This window comes from Agelaius phoeniceus, chromosome 7 (assembly GCF_051311805.1).
Source record: "Agelaius phoeniceus isolate bAgePho1 chromosome 7, bAgePho1.hap1, whole genome shotgun sequence".
NCBI lineage: Eukaryota > Metazoa > Chordata > Aves > Passeriformes > Icteridae > Agelaius > Agelaius phoeniceus.
The window spans coordinates 5,522,501-5,528,760 of NC_135271.1; the positions used below are offsets into that span (position 1 = coordinate 5,522,501).

At 64.5% G+C, this 6,260-nt stretch overlaps 1 non-coding gene across 1 annotated transcript; it reads right to left on the reverse strand.

Moving 5' to 3' along the window:
- Positions 1–1,370: 1,370 nt before the first annotated feature.
- Positions 1,371–1,523, reverse strand: LOC129133434 (5.8S ribosomal RNA). Its single transcript, XR_008535973.2, has one exon. It is a non-coding gene; the product is annotated as a 5.8S ribosomal RNA (ribosomal RNA).
- Positions 1,524–6,260: the final 4,737 nt, after the last annotated feature.

A 6,260-nucleotide genomic window follows, 5' to 3' on the forward strand; every position in this document is an offset into this window, starting at 1 on the left:
CGCGGGCTGCAACCGTTTTCCTCTTAACGGTTTCACGCCCTCTTGAACTCTCTCTTCAAAGTTCTTTTCAACTTTCCCTTACGGTACTTGTTGGCTATCGGTCTCGTGCCGGTATTTAGCCTTAGATGGAATTTACCACCCGCTTTGGGCTGCATTCCCAAGCAACCCGACTCCGAGAAGCCCCGGGCCTGGAGCGCCGGGGGGCCGCTACCGGCCTCACACCGTCCGCGGGCTGCGGCCTCGATCACAAGGACTTGGGTCCCCCAAGAGCGCCGCCGGGGAGGGGGGCTTCTGTACGCCACATGTTCCGTGTCCCACCGTGGGGCGGGGATTCGGCGCTGGGCTTTTCCCTCTTCGCTTGCCGTTACTGAGGGAATCCTCATTAGTTTCTTTTCCTCCGCTGACTAATATGCTTAAATTCAGCGGGTCGCCACATCTGATCTGAGGTCACAAGCCCAAAGCTCGGCCGCACCACGCACGGGGGTGTGCACAGAGACGGCTGCCTTGTCTCCCCCGCCCGCTACGCCGCCCGCCTCCTCTCTTCTCTGCACTCCCGGAGGGAGCCGGAGAGAGAGAGAGAGCACGTGTGTGCGCGAGCAAGCGACGAGGAGATGGAGAGCCCCATCTCGGAGACGAGAACCAAAAAGGGAGCGCGGCAGAGACAGCCCCGCGTGGGAGGACTGGGCAGGCGGCGGCGCGCGCGACGGCCTCAGTGGGGAGAGAGAGAAGAGCGACTGCACCCCTTGGTGTGCCCTGAAACCACGACAGAAGAGGAGGGGGCGGGCGAAGGGAGGAGGGGTCAGAACCCCCGTCCCTGGCGCTCTCGCCTCGCCTGTCCGTGCCGCAGCACGGCACGGTACCGCTGCGGTACCCACCCGAAAACAGCCGCCCACACGGGGGGGGAGCCTAGGGGCAAGGCCCGTGCCTCGCCTCCCCGTCTCACCCTCCTCTCTCTTTCTCTAGGCCCTCGGCGGCGCCTTTCGACGCTGTCTCTCGCTCTCCCCAGGCCGCCGTGCCACCGCATCCCCGGCACGGTCCCGGCGAGGACGAGCTCCGCCCCAGCGGCTCGCTCCGGGAGCAGGGAGCTACGGAGCGCTCCCCGAGTCTGCATTTAGGGGGACGAAGGCCCTGCGCGGCAACGACGACGACGATGACAACTGCAATGACGACGATGCCTACCGGGCCGCAGGGAAGGGATCGAGGCCGCCTAGGGAAGCGCTTCTCTCGCCGAACCCCTGACCACCTTCCCTCCTGGCACTGGAGGGACACCGGAGTCGCCGCTGCCGCTGCCACCTCCGCGGGCGACGGGCCTGCAAGACGACCTTAGCCGCGCCGCCGGGGTGGCCCCTGGACAGCAATTGATTGTCAAGCGATGCTCAGACAGGCGTAGCCCTGGGAGGAACCCGGGGCCGCAAGTGCGTTCGAAGTGTCGAAGATCAATGTGTCCTGCAATTCACATTAATTCTCGCAGCTAGCTGCGTTCTTCATTGACACACGAGCCGAGTGATCCACTGCTAAGAGTTGTCTGCCCTTTGGGCACCACTCACGCCGAGCGGCCCCTTTTTTTGTTACTCTGGCGCCGAGGACGCGGGGGCGTGCACCTGGCTTCGACTGTACGAACACACAGAAATGGAAGGGGAGGGAAAAAAACAACTGGAGCAACCTACGCTATGAAGGCCGGCCAAGAGGCGGGGGAGCTCGCACCCCCAACTGCCTCCCCCTGTGAGGGGAGACGCCGACCTCACAAATGCCGTCCTTCAGAGGCGGCCCAGGCGCCCGGGCTCGGCCCGGCCTCCGTGTGGAGGGCCACATGGCGCGCGCCAGAACGTGGGACGGCGCGGCGGCCCGCCCGCCTCTTGCTTTCACAGGACAACCCGAGCCGGCATCGCCAGTGCCCAAGGCCTGCTGGATGGCAGAACCAGCCACTGCCAGGGCCGCACTCCCGGGACCGCTGCCGCCATGTCGCACTGCCGGGGCGCTTTGCCTTGGGCACGCGCCCAGTGGAAGGCGGTACGGCGCTGAGCCGGGGGGCAACACCCGCTCTCCTCTTTTTCACACGGAGACCGGGTGGGGAGAAGCGCCCCCGTGGCCGCCCCGCACGCCTTTCTGCGGCCCACACGCGGCCGGGAAGGGCGATGGAGAACGTGACAAGCGGGGCCCGGGATGGGACCGCCGCTGGGAAACGGCGGGTCTTTCCTGGCTGACTGTCGCCACAGGGAGGGATACCCGTCGAGCGGCACCACCACCGCTCGGCACGGGGTCGCCTGCACTTGCGGGCCTCTGCCACTGGAGGGCCCACCAAGCGCTTGCCCCCCACAAGCAGGCAGGCGGTTGAGCCTGGGCATGGCCGGAGGATGACGGCGCCGCCAGTGTGCCTTCGAGGAGAAAAGGCTGTCAAGGGGAGGAGAGGCACCGGACGCGCCGAACGCAGCGCTGCGCTTGCTAGAGACCACGGCAGCAGTCCGAGGAGAGAGAGCGGGCAGGCCCCGGCGGCCATGACCCCACAGCCGAGGAAGGGCAGAGAGCACGCGCTCTCTGCCAGAGTCGCCCGTTACAACGAGGCGAGCGGGTCGGCCCCCGTGGCTGACTGCGCGCCGCAGCCTCTCCGTCGAGGCCGGGCCACGGAGAGGGGGATGCAGGGCGCCCCTCCTTAGTGCAGCGCAGTTAACCCCCACGGCCCGCGGCGGGATGATGACGGCGATGGAGGAGCGCAGCTGGTGCCGATGGGACAACCACCGCAGGCGATCGGCAGGAGTAGCTGCTCCCCACCCCTCAGTGGCACCCTGCTCGGCCACCGCCCGCCATGCCTGCCACCGCCAGCACCGCCGCTGCCGTGGCGGGCTGCGCCGAGCCGCCGGAGTCTTTAAACCGCCGCCCTGCCCCACCGGCCCCTTTCAGCAAACCTGCAGCGTTTGACGATGCAGAGGGAAAAAAACTGGGGGGACCACAGAGGCGCGGAGCGCTAGGTACCTGACCCTGGGGCGAGGGAAACGACCTGCATGGCCCTGCCGGGGTGCCTCCCCCGCTGCCGCCCTCAGGGGAGCGTCCACCAGCGGGGGCGTGCCCGACATCTGCTGCCACCACCGCCATGTCCTTCTCGGGGCCCGGGGTTTCCATCAGTAGCCAGGCGCTGCGCAACCGAGAGGACCGGCGTGGCTTGGGCTGCTCCGCCGGCGCGGGGGATGCGGGCCCGACCACCAAGCACACCTCAGGCGCGCGTGCGTGCCACGAAGCGTGGCACGGAACGCCCAGAGGCCTCGGCCCTTGGAGTTTCTCTGCTGTGCGCGACAGGGGGGCCGCTCGGCCTGAGAGCGGGGAACTCTGCCGGCCAGAAAAAGCCCCGCTCCCCAGTGTGGGCAGGGCCGGAGGAGCTGCCTGCTCCGAGCCCCGAAGGTGCCCCTGCCACCTGGCTCCCTCGCCCATTCCACCTTGGCCGCCAACGGGTGCCACGGCCAGACAGCCGTCGCTTGATGGGCGAAGCAGCGAGGGAAAGGATGGGCCCGCCTCCAAGAGGGGCCGTGCCAAGCACCCCTCCCTCCCGGCACCTGGGCAGCTTTCTTGCGTGCATGCCAAGGAGAGCCGAGCTCGGGAGAACTCGGGCCGCGCCAAGGCGCCCGCACACGGCACACTGGCGACCGGCGTTCGGCAGCGCCGGCCGCTTCAGACGCGAGGCTCGTGGGACCGCGGCCGCGCCCCCACTCTCTGGTGGGGACGGACTGGCGGCAGACCGGCTCAAGGCCGTGGTTGGGAGGGTGGTGTGGGGGACGGAGGGGCAAGCTGTCGCGACGGTGGTGAGCGTGCCATGCCTCTAGGCCTGGCTGCGATGCGCGGTGTAGCGCGGGGAGAGCCCCGCCCGCGCGCACATTGGCAAGTGCGCATGGCGTGTGCACGCGTGACACGCTTCGCCGCGCCGAGCGGCTTTTCCCCCCTCTCCCCCTTCCGACCCCCCGTGCCCGGAGGTGCTGCGCGCCTCTGCTCTCTCTCTCTGGGGCTGCGGTGTGCAGCGAAGGGGAAGGGCGTGTGGCCCCCGGTGCGACCAGGGCCGGCAGCCGGGGGCCGAGCGTGCGAACAGAGCGGGCGTGCGAGTGAGGCCGCACGCACGCAGCTGGACGGACGGCCTGGCATGAGGCGGCAGGCGCCAAGCCCCACCGGTAATGATCCTTCCGCAGTTCACCTACGGAAACCTTGTTACGACTTTTACTTCCTCTAGATAGTCAAGTTCGACCGTCTTCTCGACACTCTGGCAGGGCCGGGGCCGACTCCGGGGCCGATCCGAGGACCTCACTAAACCATCCAATAGGTAGTAGTGACGGGCGGTGTGTACAAAGGGCAGGGACTTAATCAACGCAAGCTTATGACCCACACTTACTGGGAATTCCTCGTTCACGGGGAAGAATTGCAATCCCCGAACCCCATCAGGAATGGGCTTCAACGGGTTACCCGCGCCTGCCGGCGGAGGGTAGGCACAAGCTGAGCAAGCCAGTGTAGTGCACGTGCAGCCCCGGACATCTAAGGGCATCACAGACCTGTTATTGCTCAGTCTCGGGTGGCTGAACACCACTTGTCCTTCTAAGAAGTTGGACGCCGACCGCTCGGGGGTCGCGTAACTAGTTAGCATGCCAGAGTCTCGTTCCTTATCGGAATTAACCAGACAAATCGCTCCACCAACTAGGAACGGCCATGCACCACCACCCACGGAATCGAGAAAGAGCTCTCAATCTGTCAATCCTGATCGTGTCCAGGCCGGGTGAGGTTTCCCGTGTTGAGTCAAATTAAGCCGCAGGCTCCACTCCTGGTGGTGCCCTTCCGTCAATTCCTTTCAGTTTCAGCTTTGCAACCATACTCCCCCTGGAACCCAAAGACTTGGATTTCCCGGGAGCTGCCCGGCGGGTCATGGGAATAACGCCGCCGGATCGCCAGTCGGCATCGTTTATGGTTGGAACTACGACGGTATCTGATCGTCTTCGAACCTCCAACTTTGGTTCTTGATTAATGAAAACATTCTTGGCAAATGCTTTCACTCTAGGCCGTCTTGTGCCAGTCCAAGAATTTCACCTCTAGCGGCACAATACCAATGCCCCCGGCCGTCCCTCTTAATCATGGCCCCGTTTCCGAAAACCAACAAAATAGAACCAGAGTCCTATTCCATTATTCCTAGCTGCAGTATGCTGGCGGCCAGCCTGCTTTGAACACTCTAATTTTCTCAAAGTAAACGCTTCGGGCCCCGCGGGACACTCAGCTAAGAGCATCGAGGGGGCGCCGAGAGGCAGGGGCTGGCACAGGCGGTGGCTCGCCTCACGGCGGACTGCCAGCTCGATCCCAAGATCCAACTATGAGCTTTTTAACTGCAGCAACTTTAGGATACGCTATTGGAGCTGGAATTACCGTGGCTGCTGGCACCAGACTTGCCCTTCAATGGATCCTCGCTCAAGGATTTAAAGTGCGCTCGTTCCAATTACAGGGCCTCAAAAGAGTCCTGTATTGTTATTTTTAGTCACTTCCTCCCCAGGTCGGGAATGGGTAATTTGCGCGCCTGCTGCCTTCCTTGGATGTGGTAGCCGTTTCTCAGGCTCCCTCTCTGGAATTGAATCCTGATTCCCTGTCACCCGTGGTCACCATGGTAGGCACAGACAGTACCATCGAAAGTTGATAGGGCAGGCATTCGAATGGGTCGTCGCCACCACAGAGGCGTGCGATCGGCTCGAGGTTATCTATAGTAACCAGAGCTGCCCGACGGGCCTGGGTTGGTTTTGTTCTGATAAATGCACGCGTCCCAGGAGGTCGGCGCTCGTCGGCATGTATTAGCTCTAGAATTACCACAGTTATCCAAGGAGCGGGAGAGGAGCGACCAAAGGAACCATAACTGATTTAATGAGCCATTCGCAGTTTCACTGTACTTCCCGTGTGTACTTAGACATGCATGGCTTAAGCTTTGAGACAAGCATATACTACTGGCAGGATCAACCAGGTAACCACCACCCACAGCGGCGCCGTGGCACGGCGCGTGAGCATCCGGAGGCACCTGGCCCGCCGGCGAACCTGCCCCGTGCCAAACCCCAACTGCCCCAGGCTCCTTTTGCCGCTCCGACCCGCGGGAGCAGCATCGCGGACAAAGACACGGCGGTGGGCGGCAGCGTGGCGGCAATGGGCGCCGGCAGCAGGGACGGCGGCCGGCCGCATCGCGGCCCGGCATCGCCTGGGATGGGGAATGGCGCCACGTGCAAGGCACACCTCTTGGCAACGGCTGACCGCGGTGGCCA